Below are 25,570 nucleotides of genomic sequence, written 5' to 3' on the forward strand. Positions count from 1 at the left end.
CTTTCAGTTATGTATCTTATGTATAGTTGATACTAGACTGACCAGTGCCTATGTTTCAGTTGTTCGTGTTTTTTTCTTTTTTTTTTTTTTAAAGCCTTTACACCATTCACTTAGGCACCCATGTCCCTCGTTAGCAACTCTTGTTTGGGGTAGTGATGCTCACCCTTAGACAAGAGCATGGATAGTGATGCCCTCTGTGCTCCCTGTTCCTTGAAAGATCACTATTATATCTTAATTTAGTATGTTTGAAATCATGAGAGCTATCAGCTTCAAGTTTGTAGTATGTGCCAGACCTTGTTTGTCATTACTGCACATGTATTAAGTCATTTAATTATTTCAGCAATAGGTTGATTTTTGTCCTACTGATTCCCTAGTGTATAAGTGAAGAAACTAAAGCACGGAGAGGTTAAGTGACTTGCCCAAGGTCATATCACTCAGTAAATGATGGAGCAGAGGTGGGAGGCCCTTGGATCAGATGTATTTTGCTCACAATAGAGAGAACCCAGGCTATCCTAGTCCAGAGCCAATGATCATGACCACTTAAGGCTCTGAAACCACTAATAATGGCCTCATTTTCATTGTATAGTCTGTTAATCATTAGTTTTTATAAAAGATGTTGTACAATTAAAAGCATGAGCAGTTGGGAGCAAATATGAATATGTTTGAATTTCCTCCTTATGATATCTCCTTGCTGGGACTCAGTTAAAATCAACACATTCTTCTTGGAATGCTTGGACTCAATACCTTTTATGTTACACTAATTTAAGTTAACAAATGACTACTCACCAAGATGGGTAACAAGAGGTCTGAGTCATTAATTTGCTAAAATGTTTTCCCTGTTGGGCACTTGAGAATTTTGTCTTCTCTTTTTAAAAAAAGGTTTATTTATTTGAGGAAGAGAGAGAGAGAGCAAGCAAGTGAGCGAGAGCACATGCACAAGTGGGGTGAGGGGCAGAGAGAGAAGCAGACTACCTGCTGAGTGGGGAGCACAGTGCTGGGCTCCATCCCAGGACCCTGGGATCATGACCTGAACAGAAGGCAGACACTTAACTGATTGAACCCAGGTGCCCCGAAAACTTTTTCTCTTTTACCCTTACTCTAATACACCCATCTTTGTCCTTCCTGCCTTGATAAGTAACAGAGTCTCGCTATAGATTGTTAATTTGCTGCCTTGTACCTTGAAGAAGGTAAACTGAATACACAACTAATAGCCTCTAAAGGAGGAGGGCTCTAGGCATCCTGCTAGGATTTGAACCTCCGGTTCTAGGGAGTCTGAGCATTTCAAGCCCTCAGACAGAAAAGCACTAAACTTTGCTATGTGTGTGTGGGGGGGAGGGCGGGGAGGGTAGGTGGGTTATGATAGGTAAATAGTGTAGAAGAAGAGGAATAAAATCAAATCCACTTTCAACATCAGGGTATAACCATCATTCTGCTTATACTTTGGAGAGAAGTAAAAGGATCCTGTCATTTGAAATATATCAGAGACTGATCTACAGCTATAGGTCTTTCTTTCTCTTGGCCTCCCCTTCTCTCTCCTCACCCAGAAGGCATTCTGCTTAAGGCCTGTGTCTGCTTGTTTTCTCTCCACACTACCACTTACAATACAATGTTTGATATAAAATATGTGCTAAACAGTGTCTTGGGAACAGGCTCCCTCTGTGGATGGGACTCTGTTCCCCAGCCAGCCTTCCATGGCCACCTGTTTGTACAGGGGTGACCAAGCCCTTCTTTGTTCTCTGGGTCTGCATTTTTCTTTCAATCAAGTGTACTGCTTAAATCCATGATACTAATGTGAAGGCTGCTCCTAAGAAGTCCCTCCTTTTAATTGCTCCCTAACTTATTTTTCTCCACAAACACTTAAGACCTGCTCAGGATTCCCTGGTGGAAGATCTTCTCATGCTTCAAGGTGGCGTAGGGAGGGAGCTGGAATACAAAATGTGTGGACTCAGTCTTATTAGAATCCACTTGGCAATGTAATATTGTTTGCTAGATTCTGTGCTGGCAGGTTGTCCTTTTGCTATGCATCATGACTGATACTGAGTTATTTAAGCCTCATCTCTGTCTGTGGGAGGCAGACAGGGACAGCGAACAAACAAAAAATGCGAACACACACGTTTCTGATGATGTATTGTTTGTTCCACAGAGTGTGAAGGGTGCCATGGTTTTGAATTCCCAGCCTGGCGACATGTGTTCCTCCTGCGCCCCAACCTTCCCTATCTCGTCTAGGCCTGTTGTGAAATTCTGGATGTTGGTAGATCTTTCTAGTGCTGCCCTCAGGAGAGAGAAATCCTGCTGCAGGCTAACTCCGAGATTGGAAAAATGGAACTTCCATCACTGGCCAACTGAAGCATGGAATTATTCATTTCCTGTCATTAAGAGAGTGAAAAAGATGTCGTTCACAGAGTTCTTGAGGCTGGAAAAGCACATTATGCTAAATACCCAATTTCCTGATGGATGGTATCAGCTCTCCTAATTTTCTTGCACCAGCAGCAGCAACACTGCTTAGAGGTATTTCGGATTTTCGAGGCTGTTGGAGCACATGCCAAGTGGTCCAGGTGCTCTGTACAGTAAGGGCAGAGGGAGGATATTACACTAACTCAGACCTGGATTAAAAGAGTGATGTCAGTTTTTTCCTGAGAGATGTAGTGATGTTTAATCCTCAAGTTGCTGTAGAACTTTCTAAATATTTAGGGATTGGATCTCAGATTAAAACTTTTGAGGTTCAGGCCCACCTGAACTGGGCATAAAGCAACTAAAACAAAACAAAAGAAAAACCAAAAACCAAACTCCCATTTAAAATTGCAGTGGTATTATTTGTAGATATAACCCTTCTTAGGAGATAGATCGATCTTTCAACTAGAAAAACAAGATTGTAACAAATAGTCTATTTAGTTCAGTTTTTGATATGATAGGTTTATATCATCATAGGTTTGACTATATAGGATACTTTTTTTTTTTAAATGATAGTCTTCTTTTTTTTTTAATTTTTATTTATTTATGATAGTAACAGAGAGACAGAGAGAGAGAGAGAGGCAGAGACACAGGCAGAGGGAGAAGCAGGCTCCATGCACCGGGAGCCCGACGTGGGATTCGATCCCGGGTCTCCAGGATCGCGCCCTGGGCCAAAGGCAGGCGCCAAACCGCTGCGCCACCCAGGGTTCCCATATATAGGATACTTTTCAAGAAGTTCAAAGAATTTCATCTTCTTTCCTATCTGGTTGCAGAACACCCTCAGAAGAAACAAGATGGCAACTGAATTTCCCTTCTTACTGGTGTCAAAGGCCCTTGAGTCACAGAGAGGTTAAGTGATTTGTCTAGGGTCCCACAGCTAGAGTTGCGATATGGTGTAAAAATATATATGCTCATGTACTGTTTATTGCTGCCAGCACTTGATCTTGATCATGCATTTCAAATGATACACCTAAAGAATATACCATAGGCTACAGATTGAGGTTCAGCCTTGTTTATGCTTGGGGTTTCCCCAGTTCATTTGCCTACCACAGGAGCTTTGTGAAATTGACATTGCTATCCCCATTTCATCAATGAGAAAACTGGGACCCAAGGTGATACAGCTGCCAAAGAGAGTGATATGGTTTAGACTCAAATCTGACTCCCCTATACTGGTTGCTTGTGGAACATAGACAAGCAAAGAAGTCTAGACATGAAACAGATACAGCAGGCAGTGTGTTCACCATTCACTGACATCTGCAGGGAGTCAATATTCTAAGAGAAACCAAAGAGTAAATATTTCAGATAAAATTTGATTCGCTAGTTCCTGGTTACAATAAAATATTATGTGTTTCCTTCTGGCCAGAGCTAACATTCCGAAAGAAAGTGAGGGTTGTTGTACACAGGGTTTTGCTATGAGTGTGGAAAGGACAGGAGCTCCAAAGGAAAGGAGGAGGGCTGGAGAGGACTTCCCCCAAATGCAGCCTTGGTGGTCCTGTTTGTCTTAGGAGAGATCTGGATTTGGGCAAGGACAGCAGGCAGAGTGAGAGAAGGGGCCCTAAAGACAGCTGTTAGTGAGATGCAATTAGCCTTGAAGGGCCCAGGAACCACCTCACCTCAAGATGCTAGCAATACCATCTAAAATGCCAGAATCTCAATGGGGCAACTGAGAATCTGGCAGGGAGGATAGAAGCCCTTTATAAGTGCCAGGCTGGAGAAAGGAGAGAGTTTTGGGTTCAGACCCTCTTTGCTGATCTGGCAGGAAAAACCCTGGCTTGGGAATCAAAGCACTGTGCTAGTATCACTTGGGAACCTCTTAGAAATCACCTGCTCAGGCCTTCTACCAGAAATCAGAAGTGCTGGAATGGGGGCCAACAGAGCAGGTTTTGGTGAGCTGTTGCGGTTTTGGATACACCTAATCTTTGAGAAGCACAGCTGTAAAACATACAGGGCCTTCTATGTGATCTCTGCTAATGGAGGGGGGGGGGGCTTGTCACAGGTAGCATTTTACATTTATTGGTGTGATGGTTTGATTAATAGCCATGTGGGGTACTAGGCACTAAGTTCAGACTCTGCCGGAGATGGCTGGATGTTTACTAATCTTGTGTGGTCTACTGGGCACAGAGGAAAACTACATTTCCCAGCCTCTATTGCAATTCAGTGAGCTGTGTGGGTTCTGGCCTATGGAATGTCACGGAAGTAATCCACATTAAGACGTGGGTCCTGACATTTACACTCCCAGCCTATCTGGGGCTATGAGAATAAACTTCTTTTGTATTAAGTAACTAAGATTTGGGGATTGTTCCTCATAGCAGCTTCTATTAAGTACCCTGAATAATACAGGCTGTAAAGTAAAAGACAGCAAGAAGTGGTCCAGTTTTTGCTCATTATTTCTATCCAGTGGTGATATTCAGCATGTTACCAGTTTCTGTGACCCAGTCAGTCCACACAGACACTGACTTGAACATGGGTACATCCCAGGCTCCCTCTGCATCACCACATGTTCACTCTGTAGTTGAAGGATTTGGGGGGCAAACGGGTTCCAGAAGGAAGAGGTGTTGGTTGGGAGAGTATGGAAGATCTTCAGTAGTTTGATAGCCCACCCAGCTGTGGTGGTGAATGCCAGTTATATCGCTGATGCTTAGAACAATCCTGGCATAAGTAGGTGTCTAATTAATACTTTTTTTTTAGTTTAATCCAGATAATTTGAATATAATGTAGTTAAGGTCCTAATTTTAGCATTGAAGGTACAGATTGCAGACATCTGGAGTCTCTCCCAATGTAAATAATCCATGGAATCTTGGACATCCATTTGGGCTAGTTGATCTACTTCTTTGCCCTAAAGGATGGATGAAGAAGACCTCCTTTTAGAATTATGAGTCCTTGACCTTTGTTGGGTTTCTGAATCCTTTTGGTGTTTAATGAAATGTACAAGTTCCCTTCCTAAAGGAATGTAGATATACACATAAATGCAAGGGAGTGGGTTCTTTTTTAGGGGTTCATGTATCATTTGAGCTCCATTTGCAGGAATAAACAGGAAAACATGGAGGAATGGAGTTTTCTGGAAGTTGCTAAGTATGGGCCAGAACTTACTTGCCTTTAAGAGAATATGTATAACTTGTAAAAACAGGACTTGGGAGGCTTCTGCGGCATCTGTAAATTCAGTAATGTTTGAGTTTTCTCAGTTCCTGTCTTCCAGCCTATAGTAAATAGTGGCATAAACTTAAAAAAAAAAAAACTCAAAAAAGGATTTGTGGCTCTCTATAGAGACACATATTAGTTTATGTCATAATTTGTAAATTGGGTTTGACTTCTATAATAGGGCACTGCATAAAAACCTTTGTGTTATGTCCATATGCTTCCTTCTCTGTCTCAGATTCTTCTTAGAGAAACGAGATTCTTCACGCTGCCCGAGCCTGTTTATTTTAACACCTACCATAGGGGGACCCGCCTTCCTGTTCCCCTGCTAGATATAAAAACTATTGGATGGTGAACCCTGCAGATCTAAAGGGGGGAATTTCTGGAAGGTGGGAGGTTCAGTGATTCACTTCCTGATGTTGGTGCAGTGAGAAAAATCTCGTTCATAAATGTTCTCTCACTTGTAGCAACTGTGGCTTTAGGAGGTTTTTATTACTGAATCATTCTGACTCTTTGGCATGGGCTGGAGGGATGTGAAGACACTTGTTATTCCACAGTGTAGGGCCACCCCAGGGACCAAAGATAGTCTTCCTGAAGCAGAGGTCAAGGTGATGCCAGACAAAACGAAGTGGCAATTATTTTAAGGTAGTACAAACTCAAAGATAACTCACACGAAGGTTAAAAAAATGTTGCTACCTCTGTTGCTATGAAATGAGCCCCTACTTTTTCGTGTCTGAGAATTGAGTACTTTAGGGGAAGGGATTTAGAGAGCCTCTGCAGTCTACCAGTGAACTTGAGGTCCTGAAAACACTGTGCTGAACACCAGTGTCTGCACAGGGGCTGGCAGTGTTTCTGTTTGATCATAGCAGGTCTCTGCAGAGAAGTGTGGTGAGAGGAGAGCCAGAGGTGGGTCAAGGGAAAGGATGGGGGTGGTTTGGAGTACCTCAGCAAGAATTTGATCTTCATTCTGTTTGCCGTAAAATACTATTCAAAATCTCAGAGTGTGAGATTGAGGGAAGCAGTGCCATGATTTGTCCAGGAGATAACCGAGGAGTGGGACAGATTGGACACATCTGATGGGTGTACCAAAACAGATCAGCTACTCAGCTAACTTTGCTTTGGACCTTCTGTGGGTTTGGTGGTTGTCAGTTTCGTGCTATGGAGGAGCCCCATACACATGCGTACACATGGCCTGGCAAGGCGGACCCAAGGGCAGAGGCTGACTGGGGAAGGAGAATATGGTACTGGGAAAGAGAGAGGTGAAGCAAAGGTCAGGGATGAGGATACAGACAAAACCAGAACCAGAGAGGATGTCAGAGGTCACAGAGTCAGAACCAATGAGGAGCCATGGAACTGATAGGTTTTAGAGAGCCTTACGGTGTGGCTCACTGGAGCCACGTCCAGCACGGCAGAGCAACAGTCTTCAGAGAAAGAAGCATCGTGAGTTGGCCTGTGACAGGGCCTGTGCGCTACCCCATGGGCTACGTGCAGGACTCTAACAGCTCGATCCCCACATAACCAAGTCTCAGAGAGGTTTGGTTACTCGCAGTAACCCACACATCCTGACTGCCAAGGTTGGAGCTCAGACTCCACCCTGGATATGTGTAGTAGCCACATGGGAACTTAAAGCTGGCTTTGGAGAGGGTTTGGTGTTCATCCTCATATAACAGGAAATGGGGACTGGTCTTTCCTTCAGGATGCACGCCTATCTACTTTCTAAATGAAGATCCCAACAGATCCCAGAGGAGCTGAAGACTGAAAGCTGGGCTCTGCCTGCCTTCTTTTCACATAGATGGTGGATGCAAATCTGATAGCCAGACTTTATATGAAAGTCAAGGCTATACTGGGCTTCAGGCTGAGCTGCCTTCTCCCTCTCTGAGATCTCTGCCATTCTGTGAGGTGGGTGAGTGCTCTTGTTTTTCAGAAGGAAAGAGGGAGAGAACAGAAAGTGGGTGGAGTGCACAGGTCATGAGAACATCCTTTTCTGGGGAGATGTCTTTTGTGTTTTTCTGTGGGTCAACTTTGAAAGACTGCTGATAAGATAATGAGCTCTGGAGTCAGAATGTTTGCGTTTTATCCTGGCTCTATCACTACCTGCATGCATCAGCTTGGGTAAATTATCTACTTTCCCCGAGCCTCAGTGTCCCCATCTGTAAAATGGGCTAATAATAGTTTCTCCCTCATGCATTTGTTTTTTAGGATTGAATGAAATATAGGAAGAGGACTATGTTAGTGCCTGACATAGAGTATGCCCTCAAAAATGTTAGCTACAACCAGGGTGGTGATAATGACCTCATAGTCTATACCAGTGACTCACAACTACCCATTTTCACATTAGCACAAAGGCATTTCTCATATGCAGCTGGGAAGGTGACACTGAGTAGGGATATTTGGGTGGGAACTAACCTTATAAAGAGTGAGAATTTGGAGGGCTGTCCAGAGGAGTATATCAGTCCTGAACAATTACTTCTTAGCTGGTAAATCCAGTCCTCTTGGATGACTCGCTGGAGGAAGTGAACTACAGAGTCAGTCCCCCACACCACCTGCTGTGAAATGGGTGAAGCTGTAGGCCAAGTGCCAGGGGGAAAGGAGGTAGAAGGGTGATGTAGAGGGGGAAAGGTGGGGGTGAGTGGTGGGGGAGAGAACCAGTGGATAGAAACCACACCAGAATCTTACCTCAAACAGAAGACAGCTTGTGAGTCAGCATTAAAAATCCCCCTTAAAGGCCATATGTGTGACCCCATGAAAAAGTTTATCCTCCAGATGTGACATTTTAATGCGATTAAAACAAGCCTTGACAAAGTTGAGCCAGATGGGGGGCAAGGGGTAGGGGTGGTCTGTGAACTCCTGCAGGTTCTTTGTGAGGTGAAGAAAATGGGTAGGAATTCTCTCAAAAGCCTCAGCAGACCAGTAATTGCAGATTTTGTGTAGTTCTAATGAGAAAGCGTTTTAGTTTGGCAAACACATCTGTGCTGCGTGTCCCCAAAGCCCAGCAGTATTCGCCTGCTTGCCTTTTGAACTCTGAGAAGGGGCACAGCAATCTCCAGTAATCACAGGAGATTTCAGATTGCCAATGGGTTTATACCAGAAACATCTTAGCACAGGGCTTAAGAAAACCTCACACTCCAATTATGTGCTGAAAAAGGTCATTGGGTGGAATTTCCTTAAGAACAATTCCAGTGTTTCATACAGAGAGAGTCCAACAGGCAGAGCCCATTTTGTTGTCCTGCTGTAAAGCCAGCTTTTTTGGCACAATTTCCATGGAAAAGTGGTGAAAAATTCAGTAGCTGTTAAGTCTGCAATTTTGGACTGCTTTTCTTTCTTTAGGGGGGCATTGGTAAAGAGGATTCTAAGAGAGTGATGTATGTGGAAAAAGCAGGCAGATTATGAAGATTTGAAAATAACAAACAGATTCTTGGGGTTCATGTGACTAGAACTCTCTTGTGTGGTTTGAAGTGCTGGGTTCTTGGATTGAATTTGCAACCTCCTCTCACTGTGGCCTTTGTTCACAAATCTTTGTCATGGTTCCTGCTGAGACAAAAAGAGAACAGAAGATAATTTTGTTCCTCCCTGTTCACACTACCTTTGGATTAGACAGGGTGAGCTCTCACTGAGAAGGTGTGTGTGTGTGTGTGTGTGTGTGTGTGTGTGTGGCATTTTTCTGTGGCTTGTACCAGATGCAGCAGTAGTGTAGTCCTCACCAGGTTGTATGAGAACCCGAAGGTCAGGAGAGGCAGTAGGTGCCAGAGGTGTGCTCAGGGAGCACGTCTGTGTATGCCTACTTCTAAGGCAGGGTCTAGTTGGTATGAGCATGTAGGTAGGTATTATTTGGTATTTACTGTTCTAGACAGTGCATAGGATTGAGTTTACCTGTTGAGATAGACTTATCTGTCAGGGAAAAAGCTCTAGAAGGTTTGAGGTGAGCAGATTCTCTGTTAACAGCCAAGACTCTTTTCTGGAGCCTGCTCACCACTGAAGCAGTCTTCTAAAAACAACATGAAGACTTTCTACTACTATGTATTAAGAGATGTATTAGGGTTCCTACTGCTAATAGGATAGGACTTCTTACATCGAAGATCCAAAGTCCCAAGAGCCCTGGGAACTGACTTCCAGCTTTTAGCATGGCATTCTTCCCTGTGAGCCAACCATAACTGTTCCCTCCCTCCTACTGTTGACAGCAACACTCAGTGATTACCTCTGGGGTATGTCTCTCCTCATCTTATTTTCTGGTTACTCCAATTCTGGATAGTGCCCCAGCTTTTCTGGGATGGAAGAAGAAAGGTCTGACATTTGGTCCTGTGGGGATTTTCTCTTTGCCGGTGCAGCCTGTAGAACATAGAACACTGTGTTGGGTCACAAGCGCAATTTGCCAGGTACTTCTCATTCTCTCTCCTGGGTGTGTGTGTGTGTATGTAGGCTACATGTCCTAGCCTGATGGTTGGGAGAGACCATTTGAGTGGACCTGGCCAATGAATTGTGAGCAAAGGGATAGACATCGCCTCTGAGTTGGAATATTTCATTGCCAATATGAGATTTCCAGTGCTGTCTTCTCTGGGGAACGTTCAAGATGGTGACTTGACTCTGATAAAGGGACCATTTCTACTCACCTGTGATCAGCAACCTGCATTGCTTTTAAGTGGCTAACATTTTGAAGTTACTATTATGGGACCATGACCTGGCCTGACCAATGTAGGCAGTTACCTTTTATGAGAATTCAGGGTCTTCTTTCCCTGTTTTGTGTGTGTGAGTAGCCTGCTGTGTTTTTAGAGGTTCCAGAAAGGCTATTCTACTTTAGACCATTACTATATACTCATAGCCCCCACCCTGCTCCTGAGCTTGCACCACCTAGCTGAGTCCATGTGACTTAGGGCAAATCACTCTTTGTCTTTCTGAGCCTTTGCTTTCTGATTTTAAAATAAAAGATTGGGCGAGATTGCCTTCAGGGCCACAGTTGGCCCTCTGCTATGGGTCTCAGTGGATAGTTGGTCTCCTAGGTACCTGTTAGCTGGTAAGGCTAACAGCCTGAGATGATTGTGGTAGAGTTCATGGATCCTTCTCTAAGGCCACAAGTACTTCTACCCTCCACTCATTCTATCTCCATTGTCTTTACATATTTTATTCCTTCTGCCATCATCACTGGGCCACGGGGAGGTCCATTGTCATCTCCCTAGAGAGGACTCCCTTGAAATCCAGTGTGATACAGGTCACTCACTCTCATGTCATCCAGTTTGACTTTCACCAGGGCCCTAACAATGCTTGCCATGGCCACATCTATTTATTATTTTATTGTTTATTGTCTGTTTCCCTCCAGAAAATAAATTGTACTGGAACAAGGACCTTGTCTTTGTTGTTCATGACTGTATCCCCTACACATAAAACCAAGCCGGCATGCAGGCTCTCGATAAATGCTGGTTGGATTATTGCCTCCTGTGCTAGGGTCCATGGAAGCTAAAGGGAACAGCAGCCTGAGCCATATGTGAGCCGGCCAGTGCCATGCTAAGCAGTCTGCCTCCCTGCACCTGCCCTTCTGGGCGCAGTATGCATACAAGAGCTGGTTTATTGAGAGCCTAATCAGAATAGAGGCATTTCCCCTGTTGGCTACTAGATCTGGAGGATGAAACTCTCAGAATTTAGGGATATATTCACGGTAAAGTCAAGGTAAAGTTTGGGGATTTTCCAGCAACAAATGCAGTCTGCAGTCTGCCTGTGTGGAGCAGGGCAGCAAAAGGGAGGCAGGAAGAGGTGGCCTAGGACCCCAGTAACATGGGCAGTCTTTGTGGCTCTCTGCCCCTGGCTTCAGACGAGTCCCAGAGTAAATGCTGCTTTATTTGCTTAGAATAATTAAAAAACTTAAAAGGAAGGGCTTTTAAAGAGATGCCTCCATCACCAAGATGCTCACTGTATACACTTGGCAATAAATTTCCAAGGAAGTGTGTGAACTTTGGTTTCATAAAATCTTGGTCTTCTTTTCATGATCCATTATCCCTTTAAAAATATATCTATTCAATAATAGCCAGAAAGTGAAATAAAACTCTGACAATAGAATCTCATTTGGTTTTGAAGGGGAGAATAGACTAGCTGTTTAAGTAGCATCCAAATTGCCTTGCAATGAGTTGGAAAGGGTTAGTTTGGGAGCAGACAGGTCTGCCTTCTTTTTTCACTTTTGGGTGGTATAAAATACAAAAGCCAGAACATTGAAGAACTGGTTTTTAGAGTCCCTGGCATTTTTAGAAAATGCTCATTTATTGCCAAACATCTGGTCACTTGGTTACTAATAATGTATGAGCTACATGGATGTTGGGCAAAAAGCTGGCTAAGCAAATTGGGGGGGGGCGGCTATTAAATTGATTAGGTGTTTTGATACTTTCTTTAAGCTTCTGGAAAGTCAGTGAATCCAAATGTCTGATTCAGAAAGTAGAATTAATTTACCTTAAAAAAATTGGATTTTATGCATTATGCATTTTTCCTTTTCTTTCGGAATGTGAAGGGAATAGCCAAGCTACTGGCTCCTGCTTTCATACCAAGCCATTTCTGGTTGCATGAGAGGACTTTCTACCACCCAGGGGCTTCAATCTGCTTGTGATCTGGCGGGCGAGCATGCTGGGCGGCTCTTAGCTTGCTGCAGAAAATTGGGCTCAGCATACTCTGAGCACAAGGTCCAGTTTATTCATCTCCCACAGTTGGCAAAGCAGCAAATTGCTCTTTTGTGGAAGTTGGGGAGGTCACAATTGGCTGTCTGTTTCTTGATGGACACAATAAGGAGGCAGGGTGGCCCCTTTTCCCCAGGCCCAGGACAAGCGTTCGGGAGCTTTGCCTCCTGCCTTCAGCTCTCCCACTAATGGGCTTTGGCCCTGTGAGTCATTCAACCAAAAACTCTCTGTGACTTAGCTCCTTTCTTTGCAAATTGAGGGTGGTCAGATTAACTAGGGAACTGTGAGGCATGTTTGAAATGGCCTTTGCAAATGCCAGCTCATGTAAGAATGACTGGCTATCTAGACTGTGTTTTAGGGACGGACACAAAAGTTGGGGAATTTCCCTTCCTTTAGCTGGAGGTCTGTGGGTTTTCCATTTCAAAGGTAGGGCTGTTCTGGTGTAGAATTCTGATCTGGTCCCCTTCCTCTTGGGACCTGAGCCCCATGGTTAGGACTCTGTCCTTGACATCCAGAGCCCAAAAGCTCTACCATGTCCTAAACCTCTTTTACTCCTTTTGTTTCACAAAAAATCTTACATTTTCTAAGTGCGAAAGAATGTGAATACATATACATGGCTTACGTAGAAGGAAATATAGAAAGTCAAACATCACGTGGAATAAATGCATAGCTTTGAAAATAACTGAGGACACTAAAATGCAAACCACTTGAGTTAGGACAAATAGCTGCCAACCCCTAGTGGGCTAGGGGACACAAACACATGCACATTAATTGCTTTGTTAATGGCCTCTCTCTTCTTCTAGCCTTTTTAGGTGGTGATCTGGCATGCTATAATAGTTGCACACTTACTTTGAGTAATACACCCCCCCAAAAGAAAGAATGATTTATTTAAAAAATGTCCATAGCAGTGAAGTATACCAGTAAGTACATACAAGAGAGAACTGCCACCCAAATGATGATCAGTAAAGTAACCCTGGTTCCTCATCACTGTGAAATGTTATATATATATATATTGGTAAGGCTTAGAATAGGGGGCAGGGGGCAGGGGGCAGGGGGCAGGGGGCTATTCAAGCTCTATTCTGATAAGCTGTTGACCCTAGTAGGAGGTTGTCATCTTAATAAGGTATATTGGAACAGTAAGGAGGATAAAAATTACTATTAAGCACAATTATTGAAATGGTAATATTTAGATTCATGCAAACACATGATATATGTGACAATATTTATTGAAAATTACTTCAAAAACAAGGATTGTAACTGTGTAAAAAGACATGTCTGTATGACTCTCCAAAATGCATTCAGAATGATAACAGTGATGTGAGTTTGTTTCCATGTTTATTATAAAACAGGAAACTTTATGATGTTGGTAATAACAAAGCACACTAAACAAGATCCTACCACTTTCTAGTGTGGGCAGAATAGAGAGAAAGATTTTTACTTCTCTTTTTTGCTAGCACCTGGCACATAGTAAGTGCTCAGTGTGCAATAGCTGGAAGTTATTGAATGAAATCCTAGGTTAGGAGTAGGCTTTCTGCCAGTGAATCTGTGCGGAGTATCTTGACCAGCTAATATGTAGCCATTCCCCTTTCTGCCTTCCCCACATAATAGTTTCATCCAGGTTAGATTCAGATGTGTCCAGAGGGTTTTTAAGAAAGTAATTCAGTGCCAGGTAATTAAAAACAACATGTCAGGAAAGAAAAAAGGGACTGGATGGCTTTGGTGAGAAAGTCCTTCATTTGCCATTCAAATTATACAGTGAAGAGAGTTGAATAAATGTCTTCTAGTAGGCCTTGTCCTTGCTGAATAGTAATGAGGGGGAACATATCTCCATATCATGATCTGCCTTGTGATGTCCTGTTGTGAGTCAAAGGAAAGTGGAGAGCCATGTAGTCATCTAACTCAGACTTCTGAATGGGCATGATTTTCTCATCACCTCATATAATAAGCTGAGATTTTCTCTGAGGGGAAATAAAAGCAGTCCTTTTATGACAGGAAGTAAGGTGGCTCTTGAGACTAGAGGAGGGAGGGAAATGGTGTGTGTGTGTGTGTGTGTGTGTGTGTGTTGTGAAAGTATATTGTAACACACTGCAATAGTATTGGGAGCCCTGGCTACAATGATATAGAGTAAATAGAGTTGCATGTAACATATATGGAAAAAGATTTTCTCTTTTCACTGGGAAAAAAAGATGTTTCCCTTTCATCAGCAGAGGTAGATTCTCAGCCCGGATTTGCTGGAAAATAGCCTGAGGGGAAAAAGCTTCTGTGCTTGCCTGTGCTTTATGGGGAGAGTACCATTCCAGGGGAAGTGAGAGTGAAGAGATAAAAAGATGTGAGGCAGGGAGGGAGGGAGAGAAAAATACAGGGGATGTGTTACAGAGCAGACCACAGCTTCAGTCACCAAGCACAGGTGACTTCTCTGTCATGTGGGATGTCTTCAAAGCAGCCTTATGAAGAGGTGTCTCAGAATTGTTCACCCTCTTGTACTTCTGTGTTGTGTAACTGATCACCCTGGGAAACAGCTGCAGCAGCCAGTGCAAGGGTCCGTCTTGGCCACTTTTGACATGGAGGCCCATTGGTCATGGTGGTGACAGTAATACCAGTAACAGCAGGTGTTCCACCCATGGGAACATCCTGAGCCATTGCTTGAGGCTCTGTGGCTAGGAACCAATGGACGAGATATATGTCTAAGACCCAAGGCCTAAGCAGCATAAACAATCCAATACTGGTGGGCACATGTTTACTTATTTTCTTTTAAAGTTATTTATTTATTTATTTATTTATTTATTTATTTATTTATTTATTTATTTATTTATTTAACAGAGACAGCACAAATAAGGGGGGCTGCAGAGGGAGAGGGACAAGCAGACTTCCTGCTAAGCAGGAAGCCTGATTCGAGCCTTGATCTCAGGACCCCAGGATCATGACCTGAGCTGAAGGCAGATACTTAACTGAGCCACTCAGATGCCCCAGGTGGGCACACATTTAGATCACTGCAGCTCCTTGAGATCTTTATTCTGTTGGGTTGCCCAGTGTCAGCAGGGTGAAGGAAACACTGACTTCATGCACTGTTCTAGCAGTTGTGGTGATTGTGCTGAGTTGCTCTTTCAACAACACCAAGTAATGGTTTCAGCAATGGCAGCAGCACATAAGTTGGTCATTCCATGGAAGATGCTCAGGTTGATTTTGGAATTTTCTTTCCACAAGATGATCACTAGGACTGATTCCTTGCTGGGTAAACGTTCTTGGAATCTTGGACTTTTTGAAGGTAGAGAAGACAGTCAGTCACTCATTCTTGATAAGGAAATTTGAAGTAATTTAATTAGAATATTTAAAGATAAGTGACCTAGTTTTTATATCCCAACACAGTGAAAAGGGGCCTATCCAAGATTAGTATCATTTACCATACTTGATCACATTCCTATTTATGAAGAATTCCCTTGTCAAGGTAAAAAGAAGGAACACAGAAAGTAAAGGGTAAAGGAAAGGGGACTTATTATTTGTTACTTGGTAGTGATTTTGTTTATGTCAGTCCCTATGTGATGGCTTAGTTCACATGTGCTGTGCTATTTTGGAGGGTAAGTAATAATTGGCTGTGGAAAACTTGAATGACAAAATATCACATATTGTGAATGAGAACTGTATTTTCTCAATCACTAATAAATATTGAGGGCTAAATTGAGTTTTAAATGGTCTTTGGTTTAGGCCCAAACTAGGGGTTTTGTCTTGATGTTATGTATTTTTAAATTTGAGATTAGATTCAATGAACTTTATGTTTGAGAGTCTCCCATTCCTCCCAAGAGTACAATTGGTTAAATATAGCAAAATTAAATTCTTATATGTCAAGACATTTTCCATCTTGAAGACTAGGTTTGCTTTCTGGGTTTACAAGGCTACCAGGTCATCTCATTTGTTTAAGTGGCCTAGTTATCTTGGTGAATTTATAGCTGTGGCTACTTGAGAAAGTAATATAGCATATAGCATTAGGCCACAAAATGAATAATTGACTTGAATAGTGTATCGATTAGGACCCAATCAATGAAGAATAAGAAACTTTATGGGTTTGTGTGTGTGTGTGTGTGTGTGTGTGTGTGTGTGTGTGTAGAGGGAGTATCGTATTATTTGGAGATGGAATAATAGATCTCCGAGTTTTGTTTGTTTTCCTCTTTCTATACGCCTACACAAGATTGGTGCCTATTTGCTATAGTATCCTATAGCATTTATCACATCCTGCTTTATATTCAGGCTGTTCATTTTATATCTCTCACTTTTTCAGCTAGGTTTTAAGCTCCAAGAGTTCTGTGATTATATCCTAATTTCTGTTGTAGCCTTCATACACTTTTTGAATTTAATAATTTGTGTGTTTTGATTAAGAACTGAAATTTCTAGTAAATTATCCAGAATTAGCTAAGGGTATACTTAAATTACCACAGAACTCTGTAGCTTTTTAGAAGCATTCTGACACCTTGCTTTGAATCGCATCTTGATGCAGATTCTTATAAATAACCTCCAAGAAGGTGAATGTTTCTGAATGCATATGTGGGGAATCATCTGAGACAGGCATTGACTTACAACTTCTTGGTGTTACTGAAGGTACATTCCAAGGTTGCCTCATTACATAGACCATTGAAGATGTCTGCTGATGTCCTAGATCTTTGAGGAAACCATAACCACTTGCATAGTTGCTTCCTCTGAGCAAACTTCTTTATTTGCTTGGCAAACTCTGGTTCTTATGCAACCTTGAAAACTAGGCTAAGCCCAGGTAACTGAGAGAGAGGATTCAGAAGTGCTTCTGGAGAGAATTACAGGATATTCAGATTTCCATGGAGCCAAGTTTTAGGTTGAGAAGTATTACTCTTCTTTTGGTTCTGCATATTCAACAGCAGCATTTCTATGGTAGGCTCCTGGTAAAGGTCCTAGGAACTGTTACTACTCTGACCTTCTAAGGCTTAGCAGAGAGACAGTATTCTTGAAATCAGCCTAAAGACTTTTAAAACAGTTTTTACATGTTCTGAGCAGCCATCTTTGTTTGGTTCTATTTTCCCTTGTTGCTTTCAGCCATAAGCCCCCAAATATTCAGCTGAGCCTTAAAGGTGGTAGTGGACAAGGTCGGACTGGACACCCATGGTCACCTCCCAGCACATTGGAGACTTGAATGTACAGGAAGTGGGAGGCTGTAATATCACCAACATGCCCAGTCTCTAGGGGGTGATGATGTAGAGATGTGTGACCACATGGTACTGCTTTTCTCCTTTGAATTTTAAACTCCCTACACCCTTTTGAAAGATAGCCCAGTGAGTTCAAGCTGCCTAATACCACTTCCCTAGACCCTATCCAGGGTTTTGAGAAAAGTATCCTAGGGGAAATTATGTACTTTCACCATGTCTAATTGAAGAAAAGAAAAATGTCCCTTCTGGGGCATCTGGGTGGCTTAACTGGTTAAGCACCTGACTCTTAATCTAGGCTCAGATCATGATCTCAGGGTTGTGAGGGATCCCTGGGTTAGGCTCCATGCTGGACATGGAGCTTGCTTAAGATTCTCTCTCCCCCTCTCCCTCTACTGTTACCTCTAGAGCCCCCCCCCCCCCAAAAAAAAGCACTTTCCAGCCATGTCAGCAGGTTGAGCACTCACAACAGCAGCCTTTGCAGGGGTCCTGTTTGGCACTCTCCTTTAGGGGAATCTGCCCCTTCAGGTAAGCTCCTAATATGTGCAGGTTCCATTCCTCCCTCCCTGTCAGAAATACGCATGATTTTGCCTATAATTAGGTCATAGAACAGATGCTATTAATCAGATCATTACCAGTAGAAATGATATATGGCACCATATAACCTCAGATACTGAGGTTTTATCCACACTTGGAGCTTCTTGCTTTCATTTACAAAGAGATTGTAAAGAAAGGTCTCATATAAAGCTGAAATACTGCTTTCTGTTTAAAACAGGGCGCTCTCAGGAGCAGATGTTATCTGGCACGGGAGGACTTGCTTTCTTGTGCCAATGATGATTAAACAACAGCAACTAGAAAGCAGCCGTGGTACCCAGTGCCCACTGCCATTTCTCATTATTGTCAGAATGTCTTCAATTGCCCAGGGGTGTATTTTTTCCTTGTTGCTATTGGTTTAATTACGGCAGTGCCATCCTATGGGAGAGAACTAATTAACCTTCTGTTAAGAAATCATCTCTCCTATATTGTATGTGACATTAATGGCTCTGTGTGTTTCAGGGCAATTTTTAAAGGTACTTTTCTGTTGTGCGTTGTTATTGTTGACACCTTGAGAGGAAAATTTTCTAGCAAATTCAGATGTATGCAACTCTTCAAGGCTGATGTGGGTATTACATTGCTGTTAATAAGTATAAATAAAATGATGGTAAACAGAAGATAATTTAGTAAACTAGAAACAATTTCTCACAGGAATGTTTGCTACCTGAAGTAAGCAGAAAGGGCATACAGAAGTGAGAAGGGAGAGAGAAGAGAAACAAAGGAGCAGAATGCTAACATTCCCTGGGTGCCTGCCACAGGTAAGGCACTTCAGGGATCCACCACCCTGCAAAGTGGGATTTATTCTTCTCTTTAGAGGGATGAGAGAAGTCGAAGTTCTGACACAGAGCCTGTGGTCACACCAAGATTGGTTGGCATATCAAAGCCTAGGCTTTTTGTAGAGAAACAAGCAATAGCCATGGTGCTTGATACCTTCCCAGGCATTCTTCTGGCTGTGATAACCTTCACTGTCCCCAGCCGTCCAGTATGTGGCTTACCTTCTTGTAGCAGATATTTAGATCTTTATGCAATGAACTATTTTAACTTTATTTCCAGATACATTTTTTATCACAAGATCACAAGTCTTGTTTTTTTTCTGTCTTTCCTCAGTCCCATTTCAGCTGCCATGTTGTATCTTACATTTCACGGTACTTGTCTTAAGTCCTTTCTAAAAGACCGTGAGGTGTAAATAAATACAAATGATTTTCACAGCAACCCAGTATGGTAAATGTAATCATTCCCTTTATATTAGAGAAGTCACTTGCCTAGTCCCACACCTTTTAAGTAGAGGAATGGGGCCTTGAACCTAGTTCTTTTGATCCTGTGCTTGTTTCACCATACCTTGTGGCTGATTTTTAAAATCACTGGTCATGGAGGGAAAAGCACTAGAATCAAGGACATATTGAATGCATAACTTATGCTGAGGTGTGGAAGAATGACATACTCTTTGAGAAAAGAGAAAACGAACTGGAAGGAATATTTTCACCTTTGTAGTAAACCAAAAGCTAAACTGGACGTAGAATATTATTAGAATGTTTCCGTAGACCCAGTACATTAATTTTCATAACTTGTTTTTGTTGTTTGAGTCTATTAATTCACATAAGTATAGGAATAATTTACAGACCCGAGTTGGTGGCCAAGATCTTATTTCTTTACTGGACTCTTGCATGAGAGTGACTCCATCCCCATTAGATCCCTTACTTAAATGTTTTCGTAGATCTTCTGAACAGAAGGTGTTACATATAATTTGAAGGCACAGTGTCTTCTCTGTTGAGCTTAAAAAATAATAGTAGACTTACCTTTGTTGTTGAGCAAGGTAATGCACAAATAAGTAACACAAATATGTGTTACTTCTTAACAGGTAACATTTGAATCCGTGTTTATATGTAAATACCCTTCCTTTTCAATGTTTGAGACCTCTGGGAAAAAAACCTTAGAGTTAAGCCAGTCCCACCTCTTCCCACCGTGCACATGACCAAACTAAAGCAGAGAAAAGGAATGTGGTTGAGTAGTTATCGAATAGGTGATAGCCTCTTAGCTCTGAGTAGCCTGGCTATGAAGACTGGAGTTACTTGTAGACGTTTTACAACAAACTTCTTTACTACAGATGCCTATGGATTTTGTCAGTGCCTTCACTGAGCAGAGTTGACCTCTTGCTTAAGGCCACATTTCTCCAGCATGGTGATGAAGAGCTGCATCCCTCACTAGTCCTTCAGTGACTTTTCTTGTCCTAGTTGTATCATAAGAAAGGTCATTCATCCCACCCCCCTAAGAAGCTAGAAAGCTTCTAGGAAGTAGTTGCTTCTGAACCTCAGCCTAATAAGAATGTAGCTCCCTTTCTAAGAGGAAGCTATGCTGAAATGACTTGGTCAGATTTCAGGACATTGAAAGAGCCACATTTTCTAGTGAGAGAAATGCCACCCCGTGGTCGTTGCTATCTGCTGCTTCCTCCATCTAAATTATCTTTAGAACTAGAGGTTGGCCCTAGATTTGTTTGTCTTGCTCTTTTTATCACCATGTTGCCAGGCAAGTGGGGTCTTTCTCTTCTTCTCATAGAAACATTTAAGTATTGGAAAGTTCTCATTATATTTAACTTAGTGGCTAGAAGGGAAAGACTGTCCTGAAGTCATCCTCCATCAGGGACTCTGGTTGAATTTACCAAGGAGTTTTGCTTTGTGGGTGATGTGCACCTGGCAAGTGGTAAGGGTGGAGCTTTTATTTCCTGGTTTCCATTTTCCTATGTACATATTTTCCCCAGGAAACCACAAAGCTGGAAGTGAGAGATGGAGGCTGGTGGGGTAAGGATGAGGAGCAGTGTTTACTGGGCCAACATGGAATTGGGATTTTTCTGGATTATTCTGGCCATAGTGCCATATCACTGTCTCGTCTTGCTCTCTAACATGTCTTTCCTTGGATGCAAATTAGGAAGCATTTCTCCTTGAGATCTTCCCTGGGAAAGGGCAGTCTCAGGATAGAGACAACACTAAGAATATGAAATAAAGAGATGAGAGACCAAACAGAGCCTCGCCTCCTTGTTTGCGCCCAGGATAGAGACTGTTTTGAAATTTTCCCTATTTCTGGATCCTCTAGTAATTAATTAAAAAAATATCCTTTATTATCTAAGCCATTTTGAGTTGGGGTTTCTGTTAATTGCGACTGAAAGAATTGTAAACCCACAAGGGTGATTTCTGAGGCAGGGAAGTTCGGAGGAGGAGGAGGAGGGCAAAGCAAGCGTGCAGAACATGGCCAGAAAAATAGAAACTTTGCTCCTTTCCAATTTTGTCTGCAGATAATCTTCATTCCAATTGGCTCTCCCTCCTGCCCCCCCTCCTTTTTTCCTCCCTCCCTCCCTCCTTCCTTTTCTCTCTCTTTCTCAATCTCTCAGTCTCTTGCTGTCTTTCAGCTTATTTCCAGGGCAATATAGCTTAATGATCGTATTTTTCACTTTAATAGAAAACAGAGCTGAGTTCAAATCCCTTTGCTAGCAGTCCCAAGATGTGGTCTTATCTATGACACTTAAACTCTCATAGTCTTGGTTACCTAGTGTGTAGAGGAAAGATCATACCTGCCTCATAGAGATTGAGGGGGGGTGATGAATAAAGCAAGTGCATGAAATTCATAGCACATAGGCTGTGCTCAATACACATACATGTTCTCTTTCTCTTGCTTTGATTATCTGAGAAAGGATGGCCTCACAATGAAGTCCTAGATGGAAGCTGAAACATCTATTCAAAAGTAGCTAATCCTATGTAAATGGGGTTTCTGAATTGCTGCCACATTTTGTAAGGCTTGGAGTTTTCTATAATTAATGAAACACTTTCCCAAAAAACTTCTCAGTAGTTAGAATCCCAGTGGAAGAGCAAAATTTGGCTTTCGAAAGAGGTACTGACAAATTTCCTGATAGTCTCTTTTCAAGCGGAGCAGCTTGACGTAGTTACATGATATTGCTCCCTTAAAACATGGTGGGGTTAATTGAAGGGTACCTAAATTAATGTGGAAAGATATCATTACTTGTGCCTGGAGAAAGTTTACAACTGTGGTAAATGCTTAAAGTCATATGTTTTATTTACTATCAAATCCTATACATTTATGTTCATGAGACTCAACAGGCTCTCTTTGGATTTTTGAGTGAATGGAACCCGATACATGGCAAGATCTATGTTTTTGTGCTACTTTCCCATGATAAACCCAATGCTTTTCTTAGAAGTAGTTGACCTGTGGAGTTTATGCAAACTCCCAGTGTCCCCTCCCTGATGGTAGAGGCAGGTGAGAGCGTATGCTTACGGTCAATTCCAGTTTTGAGTAGTGCCTACTGTGGGCTTGCCAGGAGGACACTTTACAGCTGAATGTTCTAGGGCAGTATGTTAAGGTCTCTGTGGTCTGTTTTAGTATTTCTTCTCAAGTTTATTACCAGAATTTTATATATGTCATTTGTTTCCTATTTTATGCTGTTCCAAATTGTAAACATGCCACAAGTAATTTCCCCTTCTCTGTTTCTTTTAAACCTTATTTATTTTCTTTGGAATACTCACAGACACATCTTGATGTTCTGAGGCACTGTTGGTTATGTGCCCCTGTGGGATCAGACGGATTTTGACCACGAGAATTGGCATCTTCGAGATCTCATGAAAAAGTGCTCCAAATCAGCATGCTGAACCTGGGAAATGCCATCCCTTTGTTCCATTGAGTGAATGTGCGCCCCAGAGAGACAGAATGATGGATGTACTGTGATTCTTTGATGCTGTGGATGAACATTTTTAAAAATAACTTTGATTTTGAAGTAATGTTAGATTTGTAGAAAAGTTGCCAAGAGAATACAGAGTTTCCAAACATTCCTCACTCATTTTTCCCCATTGTTAACATTTTATATTACCACAGTACATTTGTCAGAACTAACAAATCAACATTGTTACAGTACTATTAAGTAAAATCCAGATTTTATATGTATTTCACAAGTTTCCATATTAATGTCCTTTTTCTGTGCCAGGATCCAACCCAGGATACCACACTGGAATTAGTTGTCATGTCTCCTGAATCTCTGGACTGTGACAGTTTCTTAGTCTCTCTTTGGTTTTTAGGACCTTCACAGTCTTGAGAGGTTCTGGCCAGGCATTTTGTCGATGCTCTTCATTTTTTTTTTTTTAAAGATTTATTTATTTATTTTTATTTATGATAGACACTGAGAGAGAGAGAAAGAGGCAGAGACACAGGAGGAGGGAGAAGCAGGCTCCATGCCGGGAGCCCGACGTGGGACTCGAACCTGGGACTCCAGCATCACGCCCCGGGCCAAAGGCAGGCGCCAAACCGCTGAGCCACCCAGGGATCCCTCGATGCTCTTCATTTTGAATGTGTCTGATGTTTTTCTCATGGTTATACTGGGTTTATGGGTGTGGGGAAGCAAACCACAGAGAATGTCCCTACTTGTCAACTTAACATGTTACTGGGGGCACATGAAATCAACATGACTTTTCACTAATGAGATTAACCTTGGTCATTTGTTAAGGTAGGGTTTGCCAGGTTTCTCCACTGTAAAGTTAGTATTTTACTTTTCTGTACTCTGTTTTTTGATGCAAATTACTGAGTCCAGCCCATGCTCAAGGCAGGGTGGGGTTGGCATTTAAGCTGCACTTCCTGAAGGCAGGTCATCTATTTACAGTTTCTTGAATTCTTCTATATGAAAGATGTGTTCCCTCTCTCCTGAATGATTTTTTTTTTGAGGTGTGGCTGAAATGGAATTCCTCCGAATCAGTAAGAGTCTATTGCTGTTTGTTTGGGAGAAGTATAACTTTGGTTTTCCTATGTAGTTCCTTGGGATCATTAAGAGACATGAGGAAATTTCTGGGGCAGTCGTTTCTGCATCACTAGGACAGAAGGACCATATTCTTTAGATCCTCTCTAGCCTTTGTCCAAGCATGTGTTCCTCATGTACCCACCTAGAGCCTGTACCAGTCCTTCAGGGTCATGCTTCTGGTACTGAGGACCCTGGAATTCTCCCCCTAGATGGCCCTGCACCCACTTCCAGGACCTCTGTGGTCCTCTTCTCCAGGTGTGTCTCCAGAAGCAGACTGGGCCAGTGCAAACTTCTAGGCTTGGGGATAGTCAATAGCTGCTGTGGATGGAGTCTGGAATGCAATCTAGGTGTCCACAAATGTGTGGATAGAGGTGTTGGATTGAGCTGGGTTTGGGAAGGCAAGGGGACAGTCCACAGCTCAGAGGCTATGATTGCTTCTCCCCTTGATGCCATCCTCTGATGTCACATTCTCATCCATTTCTAAGAATTCTCATTTTGAGTCTCACTATGCAGGTTGTTAGGAAAGTGTATCTGTTAAGATAGGAGAATAGAACACATTTAAAAAAATTTTTTTTTAAATATTTTATTTATTTATTAATGAGAGACACAGAGAGAAGCAGAGACATAGGCAGAGGGAGAAGCAGGCTCCATGCAGGGAGCCTGATGTGGGACTTGATCCCGGGACTCCAGGATCACAAGCTGGGCCGAAGGCAGGTGCTAAACCACTGAGCCACCCAGGCGTCCCATAGAACAAATTTTATTTAATAGTTTGCTGGGCTTATAACTGAGATATATGGCTGTGGGCTTCCATTTATATTCTGTGTATGTCTTTTAAAATTTATTTAAATTCAGTTAATTAACGTATTACTGGTTTCAGAGGTAGATGTTAGTGATTCATCAGTCTTATATTTAGTGCTCATTACATCACATGCCCTCCTTAATGTCCATCACCTACTTACCCCATCCTCCTTCCCTCCTTCCCTCCAGCAACCCTCAGTTTATTTCCTATGATTAAGAGTCTCTTATGGTTTGTTTCCCTCTCTGGTTTTGTCTTATTTTTTCCTCTCTTCCCCAGTGATCCTCTGTTTTGTAATCTTTTTTTTTTAAATTTATTTATTCATGAGAGACACAGAGAGAACCAGAGTCATAGGCAGGGGGAGAAGCCAGCTACCTGTGGGGAGCCTGATGTGGGACTCCATCTAGGACCCTGAGGTCAGGACCTGAGCCAAAGGCAGATGCTCAACTGCTGAGCCACCCAGGTGCTCTGATCCTCTATTTTGTTTCTTAAAATTCCACATATGAGTGAGATCATATAATTGTCTTTCTCTGATTGATTTACCTTGCTTAGCATAATACCCTCTAGTTCCATCCACGTTGTTGCAAATGGCAAGATTTCATTTTTTGATGGCTGAGTAGTATTCCATTGTGTGTGTGTGTGTATATACATACATACATACATACATACATACATACATACATACATTCGTGTACACACCACCTCTTTATCCATGCATATCAGTGAACATCTGGGCTCTTTCCATAGTTTGGCTATCATGGACATTGCTGCTGTAAACATTGGTGTGCAGGTGCCTCTTCAGATCACTACATTTGTATCTTTGGGGTAATAAATCCCTAGTAGTGCAATTGCTGGGTTGTAGGATATAGCATATATTTTCAATTTTTTATAGTTTAACATTTAGTTATATTCTTTCTTGCACTGACTTGTTTTACTCATTCAACAAATCAATATTGGGCATCTTCTGTTAGGCTGTGTTCTAGGTATAGTAGTG

The sequence above is a fragment of the Canis lupus genome, chromosome 5 (genome assembly GCF_048164855.1).
Source record: "Canis lupus baileyi chromosome 5, mCanLup2.hap1, whole genome shotgun sequence".
Taxonomy (NCBI): Eukaryota; Metazoa; Chordata; class Mammalia; order Carnivora; family Canidae; genus Canis; species Canis lupus.